General features: G+C 41.8%; 1 protein-coding gene across 4 annotated transcripts in view; it reads left to right on the plus strand.

Annotated features, from left to right (window-relative positions):
• Positions 1–1,695: 1,695 nt before the first annotated feature.
• PHACTR4 (phosphatase and actin regulator 4) overlaps positions 1,696–26,087 on the plus strand; it is a 118,308-nt gene continuing 93,916 nt past the window's right edge. The window contains exon 1 of one of the 4 annotated variants that reach the window (XM_061596285.1): positions 1,696–1,775. The gene's annotated coding sequence lies outside the window, so the exon portion shown is untranslated. The other 3 variants (XM_061596292.1, XM_061596287.1, XM_061596286.1) reach the window with 3 other exon arrangements.

Here is a 26,087-nt window from a genome sequence, read left to right on the forward strand (position 1 = left end):
GCGTTAACCACTTTGATGCTTGAACTCAATGAGTTAACTATCATTCAGGTGCTAGTGTTAAGGACCGTTTAGCTAATGTAGCTAACTTTGGTTTTTAAAGAGAAAAATAAATTCTTACGTTTGTCCATAAAACAAAAACAACTGCTCAGAAGTCAAATTAAGAATGAAAGAAAAGGAGTCCTGCGGGCATTGCTGGCATCTGAGTCATACATTTTTTTAAAGATGTGCAAGTTGGTAAGGATGCCTTACCATTTGAAAGAGAAAGTGCATTTGCACCCACCTCCCTCTTGGGTGAGGCAGTTGTGATCCTCCTAACTCAACGTGGATGGAAGATGGATTACCTGAAGCTAGTTCTTAGTGTTTATACTATATAATTTAAGGTTGGGCTGAAGCCTGAGTTATAAATTCTGCAGTAGTTTAAAAGAGAGTGAGATGCAATTTATGTTTTTATTTATATGTATGCAAATGTTTAAATAACCAAGTTCCTGCTATTAAGAGCACAGACTAAATTATCCTTTGTGATTAATCAGATGATGATCTTGTGGGAGGAATTTGAAGTATAAATGGGAATGCAATTGCGTTAATGAGATATGTCACTCCCTTACATTTTCTCCTTAAAAACAAACACAACCCTTAAGTTACCTCCTTAACTTTTAAAAGAATATCTTTTATAATAAGTCTGTAAATCGTATACCCCTTTTCTTGGGAGTAAGTTCCTTTGAAGTAAATGGGGCATATTTCTGAATAGGCATGTACATCATTGTATTGAAAGCCTGCAGTACTTATATTGGGATAAACACTATTGCACACAGTGGGTTTCACTTCTGAGTAAGCATAGATGACACATTATTATTTATTATTTGATTTATATCCCACCCTTCCTCCCGGCAGGAGCCCATAATGACACATTATGCTGTAACTCAAGGATGGGGAGCCTGTGGCCCTCCAGATATTCCTGAACTAGTTACCATAAACCTTGACCATTGGCTGCGCTGGCCGGTGCTGATTGGTAGTTGGGAGTCCACCTATAGCTGTAGCTGGGAGGAGTGGAGGGGGCACTCCCCTTAAATTTCCACCCCCTAACCTTTCTCCCCTAAAATTATTAAATTTATTACAGAAAGAAATCCCCTCTACTTTTTGTGGTGCCCCCCCAAGTTTTAGGCTGGTTATGTGCCTGGTTCCCGAATAATAATAAAGAGGGGAGGAAGGAACCCATATGCGACATTTGCAACAAAACCAACCAACAACCGTGTGGCACCTTGATTTACTGTGGCATCAGCTTTCCCGAGGAGGTTCGCCAGCTGCCCCCACGTAACTGCATACATTTGCCAAGTTTTTAAGACGCCACAAAACTCTTCGCTATTTTAACGCATAACTCATAATAACATCACCATCAAGAATAACAATCCACATTCTGCACGAATCTGTCAATACAGACAATTACTGTCTTTCTCAAAAGTCAGCCGCTCTCTCTCCCGAGTCTCTCCTGAGCCTCCTTTACACGCCACCCAGACAACAAAGCATCCCGCTTCTTCCTAACCAGTCCTCCTTCCGGTCTTCACCTGTCCCACGTTGTGGATCCCCCACAGGGGGCGTGGCCTCAACTGGCCCTCTCCGTAAACTACAAGTTCCGTCATGCCCCGCGCCTCCCCCTCCCCGCCGTCTCCCGGGAGCGGGGCTTCCGGCGGTGGCGACGGTGACGGGGACCTTCAGACCCACAGGGAGTCTGAGAAGCAGGAGGAGGAGGTTTGAGGTTGTGGCGGCGGCGGCGCGAGGTGAGGTAACATGAATTGAATTGGTCTGAAGGGAGGGGGCGGCTCGTTAGCCAGGAATAAGCCAGGTGAAGAGGTGCTGCTGTTTCACCTCAGGTGCCCCAGGTGAGCAAGTTTCGTCGAGAGTTTCCTCTCACCCTCCTCTCCCAACGAGGAGGGAGGAAGGTCTCTCACAGGCCCCTCACATGTCCCTTATTACTCTTTTTGCGACTTCATCGGTTTCTGAGGAGGGGGAATCTACTTTTTCCTCCTTGCAACTCCCCCGCCCCTTCTAATTTGCCAACCTTCCCTTCAGGCACTTTCAGGCTCTTTCCTTCCTGCTCTTTCTTATCTCTTTCTAGCTCCTTTTTTTTTTAAAAAAATGTGTTTGTATTAATTTATCTGTTTTTCTGATGTCTTTAAGTGCTTATTTTCAGTTGGTTGGTTTTATCTTTTCTAAATCTGTCCAGTTTCTTTGGTCTTCTCCTAAAGTCCTCCTTTAATTCTTTCTGTTGGTTCTTCCCCCCCCCCCCCAATAAAAACGAGCTGTTTCTTATTTCTCTTTCTCTTTTCCTCAGGTATTAACCCCACCTTCAGTTATAGGAGGTGGCTTATCATTCAATGCTTTCCTGTCACTAGGTGATCTCCCTCTTGTGCTCCACCCCCTACATTCTGGTTGTCTTGCATGGCCACTCACTTGTTGCTTTTTCCCCGCCCTCTGATTTTGGGTGCTGTGTTTTATAAAATATATAGGTTCTTTCTCCACTTACCCGAAAAGGGAGCCCCCCCCAGTTAAGTTTTCAATAAGATGTTGTAAAAAGCTAAACCAATCAAGAGAGATGTCCTGGATTTACTTTTGGAATTGTTTGTGTATGTGTGTAACTGTGTATCTGCCTGAACAAGATGAGAATTAAATAGTGAAACTTTGCACAGTTCCCAGATGAATTGCATGATTCATAGAATAGTACAGTTGGAAAGGGCCTATAAGGCCATCATGTCCAACCCCCAGCTCAGTGCAGGAATCCAAGTTAAAGCATACCCAACAAGTGGCTGTCCACCTGCCTCTTGAATGCCACCACTGTTGGAGAGCCCACCATCTCTCTAGGTAATTGGGTCCATTACTATGCTTTATGCTGAATGTTCAAAAAACTGACTAAAGGGTGCCTGGTTGATCTGTTGCTGTTTTGCAGTTAAAAAACTGGTATTTATCTTGATGTTCAGTCTATTTCCCCTACCCCGTCCCTCTGCATTGATCTGAACATGTTTGTAACTTGTAAGTAAAAGATGAGATTTATTGTGGTGAATAGTAATGGTTTCCTTGAACTTAAGTAAAGGAATCTGTGTGAGATGGTAAACTCTTAGGATTCTGGTATCTTTCTCTCTTTTACACCAAGGAAGGAGGTCATTCTAATCCTTGCATGTTTCCTGGCTGCATCAAGCCTTAGGAGAGGCAGCGTATTAATGTTTAAAATTAAATCCTTGTATTTGTAAAAGTGGGAGTACTCAAGCTCCATCTTAAGGTGATCCCGCTAGTTAAAAAAATAGAATCACAGAATAGTAGAATTGGAAGGGTCCCACAAGGCCATCATGTTCAACCCCTGCTCAGTGTAGGAAGCCAGCTTAAAGCATATCTGACAAGTGGCTGTCCAGTTGCCTCTTGAATGCCTCGAGTGTTGGAGAGCCCACCACCTCCCGTGGTAATTGTTTCCATTGTCATACTGCTCTAACAGGAAGTTTTTCCTGATGTTCGGCTGAAATCTGACTTCCTGCAACTTGAGCCCATTATTCTGTGTGCTGTACTCTGGGATGATCAAGAAGAGATCTTGGTCCTCCTCTGTGTGACATTCTTTCAAGTACTTAAAGAGTGCTATCACATCTCCCCCACAGTCTTCTTTTCTCAAGGCTAATCATGCCCAGTTCTTTCACTCTGTCTTCATAGGGCTTTGTTTCCATTCCCCAGATCATCCATCCTTGTTGCCCTCCTCTGAACCTGTTCCAGTATGTTTGCATCCTTCTTAAAGTGCTGTGTCCACAACTGGATGCAGTACTCAAGATGAAGTCTAAGCAGTGCCGAATAGAGGGGAATTAGTACTTCACATGATTTAGAAATTATACTTCTGTTAATGCAGCCTAAAATAGCATTTGCCTTTTTGCAGCCACATCACACTGTGTGTTTTGTTCAATTATTCCCTAATACAGAGGTTCCCAACCTTTAGGTGTATATCATGCCATCCAGCAGCCCACCTGGACCTTGTTAAGTGGATCCTAATCTACAGATTGGTCATACCAACTCTTACATTACTATGGAGGATCTGTGCCTTCCAGGCATCTGTGTCTAAGTTTAGGTTCTTAACATCTTTTTATCTACTTAGGGAGGTATCCTTGTTCTCAATATGCTGAATTGGGAGATGAGTATTCTGTGTTTCTAAAAATGGGGTCACTTATTTATGCACTTGAGAATTGGTTTCTTGGAGTATCTTTGTCTTTTTAATGCAGCTTGACTTTAATCCAATATTTTTATTGGTGGCTCACATGAACCTATTATTGCTGTTGACTAACGATACTGTCTTTTGACAATTTGTCTACCGATTGTTTCACATTTCATCTGATGAAGTTCTACTTCTCCATCTCCCTGCTTGTTTTCTTCTAATGGGATTATTCTAATGGGAATGCCTTGGATTGTGTCTGTGCCAACCTCAAGTTGGAATTGACTGTGGAATGTCTCACATGCAGTAGAATGAAACGTTTGGGCCATTGGGAAGAATAGTGTCTCAAGTCCCTTTTTGTGGATTCCAATAATCAAATTCAAGAATCTTCTTCCTCTGCCCCAAATCACTTCCAAAATATGGGAAGTGAGACAGAGGTGTGCAAATGCTTACACTGTTAGCTCTTATAATTTTGTTGAACAGGAAGAAATGGTTTCCCAGAAAATGAAGAGAAATAGATGTGAAATAGGTCAAATGGATACACAACCAGGCACTGTGTTTTCTGAAAATGAAGACTGAAAAATAGTTTGTAGTGATTCTTCAGTGGTAAATTGAGATTTATTGTTTTACCTAGTCATAGATAGTAAAAGAAGGACAGAGCTTCCAAAGGTCTGAGTGGGAATATGGATTGCTGAAGAAGAGCTGATCTAGACTGTGATTGCATCTTTGTTTCCGTGTTTTCAGATTAGAAGTCTGATAACAGACTTTCCACTTCATTCAGCATCAGTTAAATTAATCTCTATTTTAATTTGATAATCTTGGGAAGCAAATTGCTTCTGAGCAAAATAGGTATGTGTCTTGGTCATGTGCAACTGTTGTTGGTTTGGGGGTCACTGAAATTGATGTTGAGGTATTAATCAAATGGCATTAGGCAATTGCTATTAACTTGAGATACATTCGAGAGGGGTAGCCTTGTTAAGCAATCTGTTTAAAAAACAGATTTATTGTTGCATAAACTTGCATAAATCCAACTTTAATACTGAAGGAAGCTCAGTGAGTTAAACAAAGCTCTTATGATGTTACTCCGTTAGCGACAGTGAAATGGATACAAAGCAGGAGGGATACACCTAGCAAGAAAAAGTGCAAAATGTATGAACTGGGCAGTACAGAGAGATTGGACATGCAGAAATAAGGGTTTCAGTCAATAAGATGCAGAAGTTCCCTTTAAGTCTTCAGGAAGAAATGAATGCTTAGTAAGAAAGCTCATGTAGTGGCTGGAGTGTTGAGGCAGGCTGAGTAACTTGGGTTCAAATCCCCCTCTCAGCTGTGAAGTATGATTGTAAGACCTTGGGCCAGTCACACTCTTTTAGCCCATCTTACCTCACAGGTCAGGATAAATTTGGGGTGGGGGAAAGAGACTGGTATGTCACCCTGAGCTTGATGGAGGGAAAGTGGGATATAAATGTAAAACATATATGTAATAGAGATGTCCCAACTAAAATTTGAAATCCTGTTGACTTCAGGCGAAGATATCACATCACATGCTTCATTTTCAGAGGGAGAGGATCTTGTCACCTGGGACTTCAAAATGCTTTCACTGGATTGTGACCTCAAGGTTTTTAGCTCCATGTTGAATGTATTACTGACTGTCAGATCACTTTCCTTCCCCCCTGTAAAACGTAGATCATTCTTTTGTTGCTTATATTTTAAAGCATATGAGAGGTAGAATGTTCTGTGACATTTGCCTTTGTGTGAAGAACTTGCTTTTTCCAATGTTTATTTTTAACTGTTAATTAGTAATGCTCACTGATTTGGGAGTCCTTTGTGCTAAGGGTTGCTTCTGGGTGTTGCTGTACAATGGTGGTAGTGATGGTGGTGTTATGAATGACTCAAAAAGTGAACTTCTTTTATGTTCAGTGTTTGACTTCCTCTGTCCCCAAAGACTTACTGCAATATCTTTTAAAAGCCACTGACACGATGCTTGCTCAAATACTAACTTTGAACATTGCATTTGAAAACCCGCTTGGACTTCTGTGAAGTGTCTGGAGAAAGGGGGGAGAGTCAAAAGCCAGAGAGCAACTTGCAAAAATGCAGCTTTTTGCCCGTGGAAGGAATCGCTAGGAAGCTATTTTTGGCTAGTTGTAGCGATTGTGAAGGGATGCAAGACTGGAGAAATTGTGATGGGATGCAGGGAAGTAAGTAGATGTGGTGCTTTGCTTCTCTTTCTTGTTCAGCCTTTCTGTTTTCTAGCTCCTGCTATTAAAATCAGCCTCCCCACATAAAGGGCTCTCAAAACTCCTTAGTTTTTTCTCTCCTCCAGAAGACTATTTGTAATGCAGCCTTGTATTTAAGCACTAGCCTGGGTGCTGTAAATGAAAATGGACTTGCGTGCAGGTAAGTGTGGTGGCAGAAGAGAGACTAACTCTCTGTCCCTTCTCTCTGGGCTTAGCATAGAAACCAGGCCAGGTGCCAGAGGAGGAAAGCCCCTTTTTCAGTTTCTAGCATAAAAATGCAGCTGTCTTGTACAACAGTGTTGTTTGTCACTCCTCTGCCAGTTCCCAACAAGCTAGTAAAAGTTTTTGGACGCTAGTAATTTTTGTGGGCTTATTTATAGGCTGCTATAGGCACATCAGTACGATAGGTAGGAATGCTGGTGGAATTTGATTTCTGTGAATTCCAGTAGAAACTGGCCTGATTGACACCTCATGGATCGATGTGTGGATCTGATGTAATAAATGCTCCAGGTGTAGTAATTATTGGTGCTGTATCATAGCAAGTGTTACTGAAATCAGGGTCTGTTTTCACTGACTGAAGGCCACCTTTGTAAGAGGTGTGAGATGCCTCTTTTCTTGTAGTGCGTCTGAGAATGAGATTGCTAGAAACTTGAGGACTAGAGAGATGTAGGTTTTCCCCTAATACTAGGATACAGAATTAGATTGTTGCAGAGTGATGGCTAATGAAAACGAGAAAAAATTGTGTTTAAGATATAGAGGCAGGCTGCTTCCTAAGCTCTTGGGAATGACAACAAGTTGCATATTCTGTAACCATTTTCACCTCTTGAGGATTTTTATCCCCAAAGGTTCAGCTTCTCCACTCTCCTACTCGCATATGAACCCAGCTGGGAAAACAGAAAATATTTGTTGATGTGCATGCATAAATTGCATATATATTTAGAAATGCATCTTTTCTTCTTATTTTAATTTCCCACCTCCAGATTTCCATGACTAGGTTTGGACCCTAAGAATTTTGTTTATGAGTTCCCAGGTGGCCGACATTATGAATGGTGAAGCAACATCCACCTCCCCCATTAGTCATTAAATAGTTAAGCTACATATGGCCAATGAAATGCTCATTTCTAACAGTTTCTGGTAAGGGTTTCAAACTGGCTAAGCAGAATTAATATTCTGAGTGGGCTGGAGTCTTAATTTTGTGAGTAAGCTCCGACAGTTCAATTCCATTAAAGATTTCTTCCTGAATAATGGCTCTTGATGCTCAAAAATCTTGTGTATGCTTCCAGCAGAGGTCAAGTGCTGCTGTATCTATAAGATTTGACTCTGGATTGCAACTCATTTGCCTACTGCTTGGTAACAAGCCTTGCCCTAGTAAAACAATGTTTTAAATCTAGGTAGTATTTTGTGGTAACTGTAGAGCACTGAGATTTGTTACCATAGGATAAATATTTGGTAACAATGGTAATCAAAGTTGTAGATAAGATTCTGATTTCGTGTGTGTGTGTATGATGATCAGGTTAGTAGTTGTTTCCCTTCCTTAAAGGTAGATTACAGTTGTCAGACAGAAGACAGCTTCCCCTGTCCCTCTAAAGGTCATGAAAAAGAACAATTTTGTGGAAAGTTCTGGCTTGAAATCAAGTGCTGTGCTTCAAAAATGAAAGGAAACAATTCAGTTTTTCAGTGGCAATGGACTTTAGATATCTTAGCCCGGATGAAGTCAAACTGATATATGCCCCTGAGACCTTGCTAAATACTTGTTGATGCAATAATCTTTGTTTGAATTGTTTTTGTAATAACTGCCAGAATAGCTATTCCCACATTATACATGATGGCGATGTGAGAATCATGCTCTCCCAAGAGATTCTCCTGGTGCTGTAAGCCAGACTGCATACTTGAATATATGAAGTGGGCCTGTATATGAGCCATTGTGTCAGATCGGTCATCCATGTAGCCAAATATTGTCTGCTCCAACTGATAGATGATAGACTTCTTCCAACTTCTAAGACTGTAGAGAGCTTCTTCCTATTTGTGATCCTTGTAAATGGAGACACCTGGGTTTTGCCAGGCATCTTATAAATGCCCTATGACTCATTTTTTGTCTCTTCCTTTTTTTTCTTTGCCTTAGATGGATTAGATGAAATAATTTAAAATAGAGATACAGGCACAAAAATGGGGGCAACATGCTTGGTCTGCTGGGCAAGGCATATATGGATAGGATCAGGTGCAAGAGTGTTGTGAGTAGGGATGGGGGAGAAATTCAATTCAGTTCACACTTAAAGGCAAACCCATATAATTCGCACTTCCCAAAACAGTACATGAACCAAAACTCCTCCAAATTTTGCAGTGCAGTTCCCCATTCAATTAATGTATACAAAAACATACAGAAATGCATTATATAAGGGAAAATTTCTTGCAAGGATGTGTGCATTAGGCAAAATTGTTTGCAGAAAAATGTATCGGAAAATTCTTACTAAAATGCAGGTACATTTTCATGATGACTTTTTTTTTAAAAAAGTGCAAGCTGCTGTAGTAATGTGGAGACTGAAAATACTGGAAAAATGAGAAACAGAAACAAATTTGACAGATTTGGCCATCCCTAACTGTGTATCATGGTTTTGTATTGGCTTAAATCTGAGAACCAGGGCTGGCGCCAAAGCGGGGCCAGGTCGGGCCCTGGCCGGGGCCCCCTGTAGGGCCCCTCCTTAGGGTGTGGGGCTAGTGCTCCCCTTCCGCGATCCTCAGCAGGATCAACTCCTGACCCTGCCTCAGATTGCAGAGACATAGCTCCTAGCCCCCCCCCACAGACCGTGCAGGCCCATGGCGCCCACCTGCTCCACCTGCCTCTTCTCCCGTTTTGTGAATGCCCTGCGTGCTGCGCATGCAGCTGCCATCAACCAAGATGGCAGCAGAAGCTTCTCTAATGGGCTGATGCCCTACCGCCATATTGATTGACAGCAGGCATATGTGTGCAAGCAATGTAGTGTGCATGCATGCCATAAACATAGATGGTGGTGGGGGTATCAGCCCCTTAGAGAAGCCTCTGCTGCCATCTTGGTTGATGGCAGCGACCTGCACACCCAGTGATCAGAGAGAAGAGATAGGTGGAGCAGTCCTGCATGGTCTGTGGGGAGCAGAGGGCCTGGGGCAGGCTGGCGCTGGCCCTGCTGACAACAGTGGGATTTTGCTGGTGTAGCATTGCATAAGCTGGATGTGGGCAGAGGTGGATACAGGGGATAGAATGGAGGAGGGGGTGGTATTAGATGCCGTCCTGTCCATGACTGCAATAGCAGGGCAACATGGAAGATCTAACAGCAACATCTACTACTAAATCTTAGTATTGACTGAAACAAGAGTTGCAAATGCCAGTGTTCGTAAGCTCAAGCTTTTGGCTTCTCATCCCTTTCAGCATTCAGTATGCATGCTTCTGGTTCTTTAAATCTTCTCTTGGCTTTGCACCCTTTTCTTGCTCTCATTATCCCTGCCTATGACTTTCATTCCTCCCAAACCACCTTTGAGATCTCCTGCTCTCTTAGGGCCTCACCCCCTCTCCAAAAAATGGGAGGAGAAAAAATGCCAGATGATGGAAGTGAAATTTATTCCAGACTCAACATGTTTTGGAATGAATCCCTCCTTGGGGGCATAGTAACATCACTTTTCACCAAATGCATAAGATACTGTATTGACTGTTGACAATTCTCAGCAATGTCCCTTTTATAATGCCGATGTCATGTCATGTCTCTTTTCCTTCAATTCCTTCCCCAGAAATCTCTTGGGAGAAGCTCTTGCCTAATCCACAGTCTTCATCTTTGCTTGTAAACCAATGATGCTGTTAAAAAAATTGTGAATGCAGAGCAGCTTGTACCAGGCTTGGTGTTGGTATTGCATCCTTGGGCAGCTGTTGGGGCCTCAGTGCTGACATGTGCCCTGAAGCACTGCCTCTGATACTTTATTCCAGGAAAGATCTGATAAAGCACTTTTACAAATGTTGTTCTCTTGTTTTTGTGTCAGTGGTATGTGGATTATGAAATGCAATTTGTGGTTGTTCAATTAAGACTGGGCATGCTTCTAGCACTCACATTATTCTGAGCTAATTGAGCATACCTTTCTGGAAGTCAAGAAGCAATGCAGAACATTCAGTGATCAAAGGAATTATGATAGTGCCTGTCTGTTTACAGTAGAGCAGTGCCTCTCTGGTGTTGTACCAGCCACACGGAAAGCAGTTTGAGGGGAAGGAGAACTGTGCCACTCACAAGTCCGTGGAAAGAATCCAGTGACAAACAGTTCCATCCCATCTCTTGTCCAATCACTGGGTCCAGATGGGAATTCCTTTACTGGAGGCAGAACAGGGCTGGCTGTAGCTCCCCCTCCTTTTTTTTTTTTTTTGCGCCAAACGCAGCCTTTTCTGGAGTGTTAGGTCATTGTGCTATACAGTATGGGAGCAAGCATGCTACTGAATGTTGATGGGGCTGACTCCAAAAACACAATCTCAATGCAGTTGTACTCAGTTGGGGCCTCAGTCACATCATGACATAGTGTTAGATTGCAGGACCATAAAGGAAAAAATCAGTGATAAGTGCTTTCTGTTACTTTTGAGTCTTGCTAGTGGAAGCTATATGGAAGGAGCGTGAAAGGCAGTCCGCATCCTTAAATAGCATGTGTAAGGAAAGAAAATGCATTCAGAGGCTGAGGCTGATACTTTAGGAACTATTCCAGATGACTTCATATAGATTATTTTATTTTATTTGTTGCTTTCTGTCAAAAAGTATCAAAGTGACTTACAACCATATGAACTATAAAGTTAATATAGAAGTAGTTTACAAATACAGTATCTGAAATAAAAAATATTACACAGAGTCTTGTGTCAGGAAAGAAAATACATTCAAAGGGTGAACTATTCATTTTTTTTTCTGGCTTGGAAAGAAACACCTGCGACTAGTAAGGAAAACATGTATTTTGTAATGACTGCGTTATGCTCTGGATACATGCATGAAGCTGTTGATGTGTGTAGTGGCTGCTGATCCATATATGCTTGGGGTGGGAAACAAGCTATTCTAAATGCCAGGAAAAGTAACCCACAAACTAACCCTTAAGATAGACTTATTCCCTTTTGCTTCAGTCATCTGCTGAAATCCCCTAGCTGGCTAAAACTGTAGACAGAGCCAGGAAGAAGTCAGAAAACATCCACTGTTCAAGCGTAGAAGGGATAATGTGTGACTGCTTAGCATTTTAGATACTGTATGTTTGTGGGGCCTCTGAACCGGATGATGATGGCTCTAAGTTAATCATTTGGTTTAAGCCGAGCAACTTGTACCTTGTTTGCCTGCCTGTGTGTTTATTTTCTTTATCAGTAGAGGGGCAGAAATGAGAGAGGGGGCAGCTGTTATTTGAGATGGTTGTAGAAATAAAAATAAATGCAAACAAAGCATGGGGAAAGTATCTGCTATGGTTGTGTTGACTATAAAATAAAAAGTTCAATCTGTTTAAAATACAGTGTGCCTTTTGAGTGACTTGCACCTCATCTTTATTGAGATGTGGACCAAATTAGTGTGTTTAGATGCAATTTCCACTCTGTCCCTTACTGTTCCCATCAATTATAATGGAAAAAAGATCCAGGCTCTCGATCTGGCCATTGTGCCTGAGGCCAATTCATGGTGGAAGTATATTTTAAATAAATGCCAAATGGAGCTGATGTCTTTAAGAAGCATTTCTGGGCAGTTGTGTGAGATCAGTGGAGTACTGGATAAATCATACTTAGTTTCCCATGGGGAATGACTAGTATACATAATGCTTGTCTTAACTTGTTCAGCATTAGAAATCTGTTGTGATGACAGGCCACAGCTAAGCCTCACTGTTTATTTAATTTAATTTATAAAAACATTCATAATCCTGCTGTTGTCTTTTTAAAAAAAGATACCTAGGGCTGCTAGCAAATCAAACAGATAAAATACAGCCAGAATATTAGCAGTTAACTATCCTACAGCCTTTGCCAAATGCTCTATAGCAGAGGTTCCCAAACTGGACCACCTGTGGTCTGCAAGCTTTGTTCAGGTGGTCCATGGCATGTCCATGTTAAATATCCATACTTATTTTAAATTGCATTCTTACTGCTTCGTGTGCATCTTATATTGTATTTTGTTGCATTACAATTTGAACCTATGGAATGCAAAGTGCAATATGATAAAATACAATGTAAGAACTAAAAGAAGAAATAAAAATACAATTAAAAATCCTACAGCATCTAGTACAGTGCATTACTATTGTAACGACAGGTAGAAAAATCATTAAGTGGTTTGCCAAGAGCCTCAGCAATTTTCAAGTGGTCTGTGGGGAAAAACATTTGGGAACCACTGCTCTACAGAAGTATTACATTTTTATAGCATGGTGGCTGGTCAGTAGCGACAGCCAGTGTGGAGGGCATTCCATAGCTGTGGCACCTCAGATGAACCGATTCTCTTCTGCCTCACTGTCAATGATGAAATCCTTGAGGATAATCATCATGGGGACCTCCGATACCACCTCTGAGGTCTGTCTGGTACAGGCATTGTTGACTTTTTGTCATTGGCTGAAGACCTGGGTCTTTGGAAAGGCTTGAACTACATGCCAGTTTTGTATATTCTTCTCATTCATTGTTAAGTGATTAGTGTTTATTTCTTACATTATTAATAGTTGATTTGCACTTAAGGTGTTTTGTAGTTTGCTGATATGGTTGATGTTTTAAAGATGCATGTAATCTTTTATTTTTATGATATATGTAACCCACCTTGGGACCATTTGGTGAAAGGCAGGTTTATAAATCCAAGTAAGCAGAGGAGGTATTATAGTGTAATGGCTACATTAACAGAGTCCCAGGCTATCCAGTCTTGATAGCTCTACACCGTCAACTTACAGTTGAAATTGGCAATTGCTGCACAGAATATCTGGCAAGGGGGATAGGAAACATAGCATACCACAGCAATCCTCCTATCCCACCAGTACAAGGCTATGAGACACTAGGTAGGCACAACTATGAGAGGTAAACCCCCTCTGCCTTTGTCTGCCCAGGTTTCTCTAATATTTGCTGGGTCAGCATGCTTATTCAGGATTATATCTGACTTACCTGACACTTCAGCAGTGACCGACCTGACACTTCAGCAGTAACAGTTTTAAAATGCAAGGGACTGATGGCACTATTTATTTACAAAATGTGTGCTCTGCCTTTCAAAAAAGAAGGCCCCAACACAGCTTATATAACTATTTAAAAAGGCAATATACCATGAAAGCACAATAATACAGTACAGATAATAAAAAATACTTGGGGAGATACTAGCTGGGAGAATGATTAGATGGGTAGTTAGCTGATAATTGTCTAGCATTTGTTACATTTGCCTGAACCATCAATTTCCCATTGCCTCCTGGTGTTGCCCCTTTGGGAAAGACTGACACTTCAAGCAGAGGTCTCAGAAGGAAATAACCTATCCACATGAGGTGTGTTATACCAGCACAAGGTCTGGCAGCAGTTAACAGTGCCTATTGTAGGTGGAGTTTCAGGTCTTGATATTTTGGTTGGCCCTGCAGTGCTGTTGTCTACAAGGGCTACAATATAGGCGACAAACGTTTTTCAAAAGTGTGATAGTTATACGTGATTAACAGTTGGGATAATATTGCTTTAGTGGTGGTGAACTTTCATCTTGGCAACTGATTTGTAGATCATCTTAATCTGGGTTGGTGGACCTGTGGTCCTCCAGATACTGTTGGACTACAATTCTGATCATCCCTGACCACTGGCCACCCTGACTGGGGTTGATGTGAGCTTAGTCCAATAACATCTGGAGGGTCACAGTTTCCCCAACCCTGATCTGAATGGATACATACTATGAAGCCTTGTTGATAAACGTGGTTGAATTATGATGCAGAGCAACTAGGATTTGCCATTTATTTTTAGTGTTGTGTTTTGAAAATCAAATGTCGTTGTCTTTCAAAAAATCCTTTTCACCCCTCCCTTTGAATAACTTAAAAATTAATTACTGTAAGTAGGCAGGAAGGATGGCTTCAAGCTTTGGATATGTTCACATTTCCAGTTAGCAAATAAGTTATGGATTATCTCCTCTCTGTGAAGGATTTATTTTGATTTGGCAGCATTAGTGACTGAGAAATTAAAACCATTTTTGATAATCCACTTTGCTGCAGTCGAGCCTCTGGGTTGCAAAGCTGTGCTGAGATTTCCCTTTCTGCCTGACTGGAAGCGTTCCATGTGATGCCTTGACTATCCTAAAGGTGGTGGTACTCTTGGACACAAACTGTTTGGTTGATTGTTTGGAGAAGGGGGTGGGGGAACTGGACAGAATCCTTCTGTTTTGCATTGCAGATTGAGTGGGCTTGTTTAATACACTGGAAATGATCATGTGGCAAAGAACCCTTCAGAGGTAGTCTATAACCCTATACTGGAGTATTAATAAAACCTGAACATAAAAGTTACATTTCTCGTTCTTGAGATGCAGCGTGTGTGTTAAAAATATGATGGAAGCAACATCAAAGGAACAGAAATGAGAAAGACTAACGGAAACTCCTCTGCTTTTCAACTTTCATGCTAAGTCTATAGTATCAGTGTATTCCTCTCTCCCTTTCTCTCTTCTTAAGGTTGGACTTAAGGTCTCTGTGTTGACAATTATTTTACATAATATGTAAGATAACAATCCAGTGTAGTTGACACGTGCCAGTTTATGTCAGCTGCAGAACTACATGCATATCCAAAATTAATATATAGCAATCTAGTATATGTAGAGTAGTTACACTCAAGCTTAGGATGCATTTCCTGTGAGGAACTTGATCACCACCCATGAATTTGACTGTGTAAATTGACTTTTTGTTTTTGTTCAGGACCATATTGTAGAATAGAAAGAATGCCACTAGCATGATAAAATGAGTATCAGGTCATTGACATGTAAAGGTAAAGGTGTCCCCGCACTTATAGTGCGAGTCATTTCCGACTCTTAGGGTGACGTCTTGCGACGTTTACTAGGCAGACTGTATATATGGGGTGGGATTGCCAGTTCCTTCCCCGGCCTTTCTTTACCCCCCAGCATATGCCAGGTACTCATTTTACCGACCACGGATGGATGGAAGGCTGAGTGGACCTCGACCCCTTTTACCGGAGATTCGACTTCCTCCTTCTGTTGGAATCGAACTCCTGCCGTGAGCAGAGCTTCGGCTGTGTTACCACCGCTTACCACTCTGCGCCACGGAGGATCTTCATTGACATGTAGTTACATCTTATACAGGCATACCCCGTTTAAAGTAGCTTCACTTAAAGTAGCCTCGCTATAAAGTACATGCTCCATACGCCACCATACCCCGCTTAAAGTACGCGTGCTTCGCAATAACGGACACTTTATTGGCATGACACCGCTGCCATCTAGTGGTAATTGTGTGCAGTACAAGTGAAGATAATTGCTTCACTTTAAGAACATTTTCACTTAAAGTCAGGGCTGTGGAGTCAGTACACCAAACCTTCAACTCCGACTCCTCTATTTTTCTACTGTCCGACTCCTCTATTTTTCTACTGTCCGACTCCGACTCCACCCAAAATTGCTTCTTGTCAATCAAAATTTATTTGGAAGTCTGGAGTCGGTACATTTCTACCGACTCCGACTCCTCCCAAAATTGCTCCTGACTCCACGACTCCGACTCCACAGCCCTGCTTAAAGTACACTCTCCGGTCCCATTGTGTACATTAAAGCGAGGTATGCCTGTAATCCTGTTTGTCTTTCATCATGGAACTCAGCACCACACATGGCTCCCCAAGCAGTTTTTGCTTCAGCAAGATTGTTGCATCACACAGCTTTGGAGAATGCTATGGGACCAAATCATCATCCTTTAATATGTGCACATGGTGTCAGCTAAGCCTGTTTTCTTCCTGCTTTTCAAAAGGATTATAATATCATTTCAGGACAATTTCTTTTTTTTTAGGTTTGTAGCCTACCTTATTCTCAGAACTCAGGGCCTTGCTGCATTAGACCGAAGGTTCATCTAATCCAACGTTCTGTTTCCCACACTGTCCAACTAGGAAACCTGCCATCAGGGTATGAAGTCAACAGCCCACCCTCATTCTTGCTCTCCTGGTACTGATATTCAGTGACACAAGTGGGATCTGCAACAAAATGTTGCACCATGGAGAGTTCCAGTTCAAGTTACCAGCAACTCCTTTATATCCCCCTCCCCCAGTTTTTATTCTCCCTCCCCCCTGCAAGAGTTAATTCTCTGGCCACTGAGCCTGCTTAATCCTCATTGGGCTGGTTTTGGGTTTCTCTTTTCCCCTTAGGGGTTTTTCTAAATATTTTTTAAATACTTCTACAAACCTTGGGATTCCCCTACCTCAGCTGATACCTCCCTCTTGTGCACAGGTTGCGCCTTTGTGGCTAAATGTATGCAACAGCACACATAATCTGGACACTGGAAATAGAGGGAATGACATTACCTCAGAACACTGAAGGTTCTATATAGCCACCAGCACAGCTATCAGCCATCAGCCATCTCTGATGCATTATTTATTTAGCAGGGAAAGCTGGAAGAAACTTTTTCATGACAGAGCATTGGTGCTAGCAGTGAGGCGAGTTTCTCTTCTACTGGCTGCTTTTTAGCTGCTGCCCAATCAGATACTCCTTAGTTGCAGGTAGTTGACTCATTTTCATGGTGCAACAGAACCGTTTGTTATTTCTATAGTAGCTGAAACTTTACCAAGAGGGTGTGGTCCATAGTTCAGTGTGACCTGGTTTGAAGAGTGTGTGCACGGTTTCATATTTAATTTTGATAAGGAATTTTCAAAGGATGTACTTGAACTTCCCCCTTCAACACGAGGTGGATATTTCAGCCCTATTTGTTCTCTTGGTTGCTTTCATTTCCCTGTCCCTGAATCTTCTGGCAATTTTTTCAAGCCAGTGGGCCTGCTGCAATGGAAGTTTCCCTCGGAAGTGCTGATGCGTATAACATTTTGTAGCTAAGTAAGTTCTGCTTTTATGGCTAGTAGAATGATGTAAAACTTTCATTTGATCTCAAAAAACATTGCCAAGAAAGCACCAACTTACTCCATTTCACTTGTGTTCGAGGGTACAGGATGACTTTTTTATTAGAGGCACCTGGAGTCAAACAGCTATTTTATTTAAGATATTTATATATAGCTTTTTAGGTAAAAACTTCACAATGCTGTCTACACGAAAGCTTTTTTTTTAATCAATAAAAACAATCATACTGCAGTGGAGGAAAAGCAAAAGCTGACTAAAGCACTTTCTGAAACAATATGAGAACCAAAACACAGCCATCCTTCAAAATTTGCACTTCTCCAAACAATATTTACAAAAACTAATATATTAAGGGAAAATGTGCATGAAAATGAATATATTAGTGAAAATAAGGTACAAAAATGCATTATATTAGGGGAAATTGCTTGCAATAATGTGTATATTAATTAAAACTACATAAAATATGTTTTAGGATAAATTCACACTAAAATGTTGAAGAATTTTCACAAGGGTTTCTTTTTTAAAAAATTCATAAATTGCTGCAGAACTGAAGGATGGAAAAATGAGAAACTGAGGGAACCAAAATTGACAGATCTTGGACGTAGCCCAGATGTGTTTGGGAGTGGGTCACCTAGCTATCTAGGAGTGTCACTTTTGTTTGCTCTTCACAAAATGGTTCAGTGTATTGAGGCAAGTTCACAGCTGCAAAGGCAGGGGCAAGGTTAGAGGCGGCAATGCTATCATGGCAGTAGGTCCAGCTGTGGATCGGATAAGTACTGCACAGAGCAGACTGCAAAATGCTGAGTGTCAAGGGGCAGAGTTGGCCTAGCTAGGGATATGTCAGAATTCTGCTGAACTCAAATTTGGTACTGAGTTTTCCATTACGGTAATTTACTTACTCTCTATTATTATTTATTGGATTTTTATGTAGCAATTTTCCGCTGCTGTTTCCAAAAATTGATTTTTTAAGGACCCACCTCTAAAATATCAAGATTAAGAATGGTATTTTTATCTATATTTTGTTTCATTTATCACTATTTTCTTTCAAAATATCAATATTAATATCAATATTTTTTACGAGAAAAAAAGGATTGGTGAAAGCAGTTGCTAGCATTCAAAGAACAAACTTGAATCAATACTGGCCTGTTAGGTCGACAGCTTTTGAACCAGCACTGGCCAATGGCATAGCTACATCTACTCCATTTTAGAAGTTTCCTGTGGGCAGTAGCTAATGTTTGATAGCGAAGTTCCTGATCAAAATCTATAGTACTTAAAGATCTATATGAGGAGCTAAAGCAGGGATGATATGGGTAAAAGGGGGGAAGACAAATCTTAAAGGTCACCTTTGTGGCCCCTGCGAAGTGCCATTCGATTCTTACTGGATTTGGGGAAGGGCTATAGCTCAGTGGCAAAGCATTTGTTTCGTACGCAAAAACTCAAGGGCAATCCTAGTATCTCCAGTTAGGGCTGGAAAAGACCTCTTCTGGAGACCTGTTGCCAGTCAGTATGGGCAATAATAAGCTAGATGGGTCTGACTTGGTGTAAGGCATCTTCATATGTTCATTTTCCTGCTAAAGCAAAGCCAGCAGCAAGGGCTGAGATCAGGATGCTGAGGCAACTGAAAATCTCTGCCTAATTCAAATTAAATTTGATTCAGTATTTGAAATGGAGAACTGCATTAAAAATAAAATTGATCAATTTAGGCAAAAGTTGCATGTTTATTCATAAGAAAGAAAAAGAAAATATTTTCGGTATATAAAATAGAGGTCTCAGTGAGGCAGTGACATTTCAAAGCAGGATTTAGTCAGCAGCGTGATAGTGTGCCATGGAAGGTTAATTACATTGTAAATTGTATTCAGGCTTAATGGTCTTTCACCTGGTTAAATAGCCTGTAGTATGAAAAATGTTTGCTTAGGCAACCAGGAAGGAAAACTTGTAAATTGAAAGAGTGCTGCTGTGAGATATCCAGACTCCATGCACTGGTGGCTGCTGATGTGCCACAAGAGGACAAAGACAGGTTATGTATGGGCAAGGGAGTTGCCCGAGGGAATGTTTGTGGAATTGCAAGACTTGCACCAAAGATTTAGGAAACAGTAGTAATGCTCTACATGTGGAAGCATTCCTATGCTGTGTTGGGTGTGGACATCACAACTGCAGGAGTAGATTGCCATAGGGAAAAGCTGTGAGGGTGGAAAAGTTTAATGGCTTTTCTTGAGACTTGGCTTCTCCCTAATAGCATATGCAGACACATTGCCCCTGAAAGTGCACCAGTGTTTGGTTGTTTTTAAAAATATATTATTTTCCTGCTAAGCTATAGCGCCAATAATGTTAAAATGTTTGTCTGAAACATTTACATTTTAAATTTAGTGGTCTCTCATTGCTGACATGTAAACGTGTGCACTCAGGAGCAATGCCCCCCCCCAATTTATGATTGGAATAAATTCTGAATCTCAAGTTTACTATGCAGTTCTTGACTCCCTTTTCAAAACTGGATTTTTTAGGTCTGGGGGTCTGACTTTGATTGGAGGGTTGAGTTGGACCCATGCATTGGTACATAGTGATTAAAGTTACATATTTCCTTCAATGCATACTCAGTTCAGAATGTGGTCCACCATTGGGGCTATGTCATGAGCCGGATGTGTAGTGATGCAGTCACATGTTTGCTTTCCCTTATGCCCAACTCAGGAAATTTGCTGTCATTTGCACATGCTAATCTATTTAAGTGTACACAAGCAGCACCTGGTAAGCTTTCTGTAACAGATAGTGAGAATAAATACAGTGTCTTGGAACAGATTAAGGACCTATTTGGGCTTGGGTTTTGAATCATGGCACTGTCTAGAATGTAAACACATTTATGAAAGAGCTGTTTGTGTGTTAAGGGCATCCACTAGAATTTGTGCTGTTCTGTCATGCTTGCGCAAATCCTGAACAGATTTCCTTCTGCAAGTCTCAGACTGTTTTGTTTGTAATTTCATTTTTATTTTCTGTAAGCAGAAATGTAATCGCACATTTTCAACAACTTAAAAATCAAATACAAGTTTATAGACATGGAATTAAAATTGAATTAAATAATGAAAAGCTCCTATGAGCCTAAAGTATATGCCTTGCAGAGGAGAAGATCCACTTACTTGTCCACACTATAAAAAAGTTCAAATGTTTGGGAAAAGAGTCAGACGTTTAGGGAAAGCTGCTTTTTAAGGTGCTTCAGGCAGTAGCAGCCTAACAGCAAAATGCATAGCTGTTCATATGATATGGTGCCCTGTAAGGATTTGTAATAATACAGAACTTCAAGATACACACTATGTGTCAGAGCCAGCTCCTGTCAAGCTGGGGCAGAGGCTTAGGCAAAGACAGTATTTTGGAGAGAAGGAAGCAGAAGTGTTCTCATTGCTTAAACCAAAAAGTCAGCCTGACCTGGGAGCTTTTATTTATTTATTTATTGCATTTATATCCTGCCTTTCTTCCAAGGAGCTCAAGGTGGCATATTTGATTCTCCCTCCTCTCCATTTTATCCTCCCAACAACCCTGTGAGGTAGTGAGATACAGTGACTGGCCCAAGGTTGCCCAGTGAACTTCATGGCTCAGTGTGTCATGAGCCCCATTAAGAACGCTTGGTAAAGTGGGCAGGAGGAGTAGGACTGGGATCCAGAGGAGGAGATCAGTGGGTTATCATGAGAGAGGGATGAGACTGGGGAAGATAGTGGCAGCCTGGTTAGTGATAGCCCTGCCCCTAAGGCTCTGGTTGCCACTGAAGAGCCAGAGCCTGATGAAGAACCTCTGCTCGCCCTGCCTCCATACCCTGTCCAACCCGCAGAGCCTCCTCTGGAACCATACCCGTCTAGTGGGGGGGGGAGTTGGGGGCAGGACCAAAGGTGTAGGAGGACGACCTGGAGGAACTATCACCAGCCCTGGCTCCAGGGACATGCTGGCAGCTTTCAGTTGTAATTTGTAATTTCAATTTGTAATTTGTAATTTCAATTACAAATAGATTGAACCTTCTCCCCAGCCCCTGCGAAGGAATGCCTGTTTGCTTGCCAAGTCTCAATCTGGGAGACAGTTCCCCCACAAGTAGAGAACCCACCCCGAGTCTACTTAAGTGGTCTCAGGGGGACGTATTGAATTGCTGCAACAGTGTCTTAGCTTGAGTAGCCACACCTAGCAATGCTGTGTAGTGTTGCAGAGACCTACGTTCTGTAAGCTATTGTATGAAATGATCTGAGCTTAAATTTTTCATTAAACATAATGGAGAAAAACACACCAGCAAATCTAAGTCTGAATCAAGGGGGGTTGTTCAGGACAGAGTGGGGATTTGAACCCTAGTCTTCTAGGTCCTAGTCTAGCACTCTATTCACTGTAACCATTACCTGATTTGGGATTGTGGGATATTGACTGCTCTGCCCTGGCTTACTGTTCATAAGATTCCTTGCTGTTTGCTTGTAGTTTGTCCTTTGGGGCAGAGCTGGGAAGAGGTGGACAGGTCAAATCTCCCACTCTTGGGTTTAGCAAAAATACTAAAACTTTTTTAAAAAGTTTTCAAAAAGTATACAAAAATATTGTGTAGTTCCAGCAACTGTGAAGGAAAGTGTTGTATATAATATAAAATAAAACAAAATAAAGAACATCATTTATATTTTCTCTGCCCTTCCTACAGAGAATTCTAAAACTTTGACTAAACAGGAATGTTTTAAAATTTCTCCTACAAGTCGATAAGAAGGGAGACAGACACACCTCACCAGGGAGGGCATTCCACAAATGGAACTGCCTCGGAAAAGGCCCTGTCACAGCTGAATGCCAGCCGGACAGCCCCCAGGGGCAGCATCGCCAAGAAAGACTCATCTGCTGATCTTAGGGTCCGAGATGGTCAATATTTACACTATTTAGGACTGACAGTGTGGAATCATAATGTTTAATTGTAGTATAAAGTATTTGAAGGGGATCAAGAGAAGCAGAGAGTTTTGTCCTGCCCCAGGGCTGCCACTAGGGGTGACTGGGCTTTTGGGCACCAGCCTGCCCAGGGCCCACAGCGCCATACAGCCCAACACCCACTCCCAGTACAGGTGGCGCAGGGCTTAAATAGGCCCGCCCGCTCCACCTACCCCTTGCATCAGTGTGGTGTGCACGCATGCCTGCCATCGACCAAGATGACGACAGGGATGTCAACTCCTTAGGGATTCCCCCACCGCCATCTTGGGTGATGGCAGGCATGCACGCATAGTGTACAGGGCATGCGTACTGACAGGCTAATGTGATAGGTAGGTGGGGTGGGCAGTCTTATTGAAGTCTGCACTGCCTGTATTGGAGTATGTGTTTTGGAGCTCCTGCTCTCCGACAGCATCAGGTCACATTACCCAAAGCTGCCATGAGTGCCACCCTCCCACCCTAAGGAAGGGCCCCTTAGCCAGGGCCCAGCGTGGCTACCCACTGGCACCAGACCTGTCTTGACCCATTTGTGGACAGTTGTTATGGAATGGGAAACTCCAACTTGTAGTTGCATCTGATAATGTCTTTATCGTTGGTTCCATAAATGTGTGCACTTAATACGATTGAACAAAAAGAAAGAACAACCTTTAAAAAATAATAATATTGACCCTAGCATACACCATCTCCAGTGTGTGTATTTTGAAAGCAGCCTTCCCTGTGGGTCCCATAAATTTTGCTGTCAGAGTTACAATGATCCCCTGCTTCTCTCATTCCTTTTAGCTTGATGATTGTTTTAACACAGTAATTGGCTCACAGGTGAGTGTGCACACAAGGAAATTATTCCAGATGCACAGGGATCACTCCTGTTTCAGTTATGAGGGTTCAAGAAAATGTAAATGTACTTCCTTCAAGTCGATTCTGACTTATGGCGACCCTATGAATAGGGTTTTCATGAGGCTGAGAGGCAGTGACTGGCCCAAGACCTGGTTAGCAACACATTGAAGCACTTCTTGTTTAAGTTTGGCCACATTCTGCAGCAATAGGTTTTCTGGTATTCTCTGGGTACATCGATAACTATTTTAGTCACTTATGTAGAGTATCCTGTGGAGACAATGTGAAGCATTATCTCACAAAAGCAGTTTCCATGTACGGAAATCAGACATGGAAACTTTCACAAGAGATTATTACTCTTTGAATGTAAGATGGAAGTATCTGGCTGCATATGCACCATACATTTAAAGTACATTCCCTCTCCCCCTAGGAATCCTGAGAATGGTAGTTAAGGGTGCTGGGAATTGTAGTTGTGTGAGGGGATACATTACAGTTCCCAGGATACCAGGAGGGGGGGATGTGCTTTAAATGTATGGTGTGTAACGTGTATCTTCTTGCTGTTTGTTATCAGCCATTACTGGATAGCTTGTTGGGATTTTTAAACATTTGCCTTTGGGTTACTGAGCTCCCAAACCTTTTGAGTTCAGGTGTATCTTCAATGCATTGATGTCTTTCTCCAAGCCGCAAGTGCTAGTCTTCTGAAATTAAATTGAGATTAAAATGGCTACCTGATGTCTTGTGACTTCAGGCTTATGGAAGTGTCACTAAATAAAACTGGCAGCTTCCAAGTACCATGGTGCTTGAATATGGACATTGGATACTAATAGATGGAGCCAGGTATGGGTTCTCATAACCTTAGCAATCATAGTCTGTGAGAATGCAGGGGAAACATCTTCAGGAAGTAGCTGTGATATGGAGCACACTTGAGAGCTGACTGGCGTATCTACGAAAATCTGGGGGTATTCTGTCAAATAAGGACTGGTTCCAACCTTATTGCTTAAAGAGATGGTTATGTTAAAAGAAATACTAATATGGCTAATGTAATAGTAATATGCATATGGTCCGGGGACTCATGTTTTCTAGAGCACTATTTAATATGTGTCTCCTCTGATAGCTGCATATATGCTACCTGTGATATGCACAGGTATGTGCAACTTTTTGTTGTGCAATATTAGAATGTCGCAGCACGTGGGTTGGATTTGAAATTGTTACAAATACTTTGTTTCTTACTGCAAGGGAGTAATGTAGCCACCTCTGAAATTTGGCACTAGAAGTCGCTCAAATGCTTTCTACTGTGAGGAAAACTTTCCTTTTGGAGGTTACCAGCTTTTGTATTGTTTGCTTTGATGTAGTTGGTGGTTCTTCCTTGTTTACTTTACAGCTATGCATATATGCCTGTCTTGTGGCTGTATAGGGGAACTGGAAACCACTGGCCTGTGTGCTAGCATTTTGAACTTTTCTGGTGAAGCTTATTGTGAAAGAAGCTAAAATCCAGTGTAATGTTCATATAAATTTGGTCTACTTGCTGTCAACATTTTGAAACATAAATTTGAAAGAATGTAGCTGATTCATGGCACGATTGCTGTGAACAAGTGGTAACCTGCAGAGGCTTTTGCAGTAGCTTACTTCAGAAGGTCATTTCCAGATCATCTTGAGTTTTTAAGGCTGTTCTAAAAATCGTGTAGACCTCTATCTCGAATAGATGAAGAGCTCTTTTCCTACCCCCCTCAAGTGTGTGTGTGTTTGTATAAATGCCAGATTCTCTCTCAATTATGAAGCTCGTACCTTGGGCCAGTCACTCTGACTAATCTACCTCACAAGGTAGTTATGAGGATTAAATGTATGTGTGTGGAAAATCAAGTATGCTGTCCTAAACTCCTTGGAGGGGAGGTGCTGGTGACAGAAACTCAACAGATCTGTCTATTCTAGTAAATAAGAAAGAACTCCCTACCCTTCATCCATTCCCAATATGAGAGCTATTAATTAGGAGGTGCAAGCTAACTGGAGTGTAGCTTTTGAGTTTATCCTGCTGGAGATCAAACCTTTGTTTTTCAGAGGTTTGTTATTTCTCTGTCATTCTGCCCAGGAGCACCCCCCCCCCCGATTTTGAGACTAGCAATAATCCTATAGCCCAGTGTGATTTCTATAAGCCTCCTTTCCTATGTTCTGCCCTTTCTTCAGGCGAGGAAGATCTAGGTGGGTAGCCTGCCTTATTGCTTTTCCCAAAGGGTATACTGTATCTCTGTTTGAATTTTCCACCCACTTGGTTTGCAGTAAAGCTAAACTGGAAGCATAGAAAATGTTCGTTTGTGAATGGTTTGCAAGGATGCAAATGAAATTACAACCTGCCTGCAAAATCACACATGTTATAATCAAGTTTTGGATTCTTACATGGATGAAATCAATGCTGCAATGTGTGCATGAACACACAATTAATTAGGGACATAAGAAGACCCTGCTGGATCAGGCCAGTGGCTCATCTAGTCCAGCTTCCTCTTCTCACAGTAGCCAACCAGATGCCTATGGGAAGCCCACAAACAGGACTTGAGCACAAGAGCACTCTCTCCTCCTGCGGTTTCCGACAACTGGTATTCAGAAACATATTGCCTCTGACTGTGGAGGGAGAGCATAGACATCATGGCTAGTAGCCATTGATACCTTATGCTCCATGAAGTTGTTTAATTCTCTTTTAAAGCCATCCAAGTTGGTGGCCGTCACTGCCTCCTGTGGAAACGAATTCCATAGATTAACTGTGTGCTGTATGAAGAAGTACTTTTGTCTGTCCTGAATCTTCCAACATTTAGCTTCATTGGATGTCCACAAGTTCTAGTGTTATGAGAGAGGGAGAAAAACTTTTCTCGATCCACTTTCTGCATGCCATGCATAATTCCATATACTTCTATCATGTCACCTTTCTCTAAGCTAAAGAGTCCC

The sequence above is a fragment of the Rhineura floridana genome, chromosome 15 (assembly GCF_030035675.1).
Source record: "Rhineura floridana isolate rRhiFlo1 chromosome 15, rRhiFlo1.hap2, whole genome shotgun sequence".
Taxonomy (NCBI): domain Eukaryota; kingdom Metazoa; phylum Chordata; class Lepidosauria; order Squamata; family Rhineuridae; genus Rhineura; species Rhineura floridana.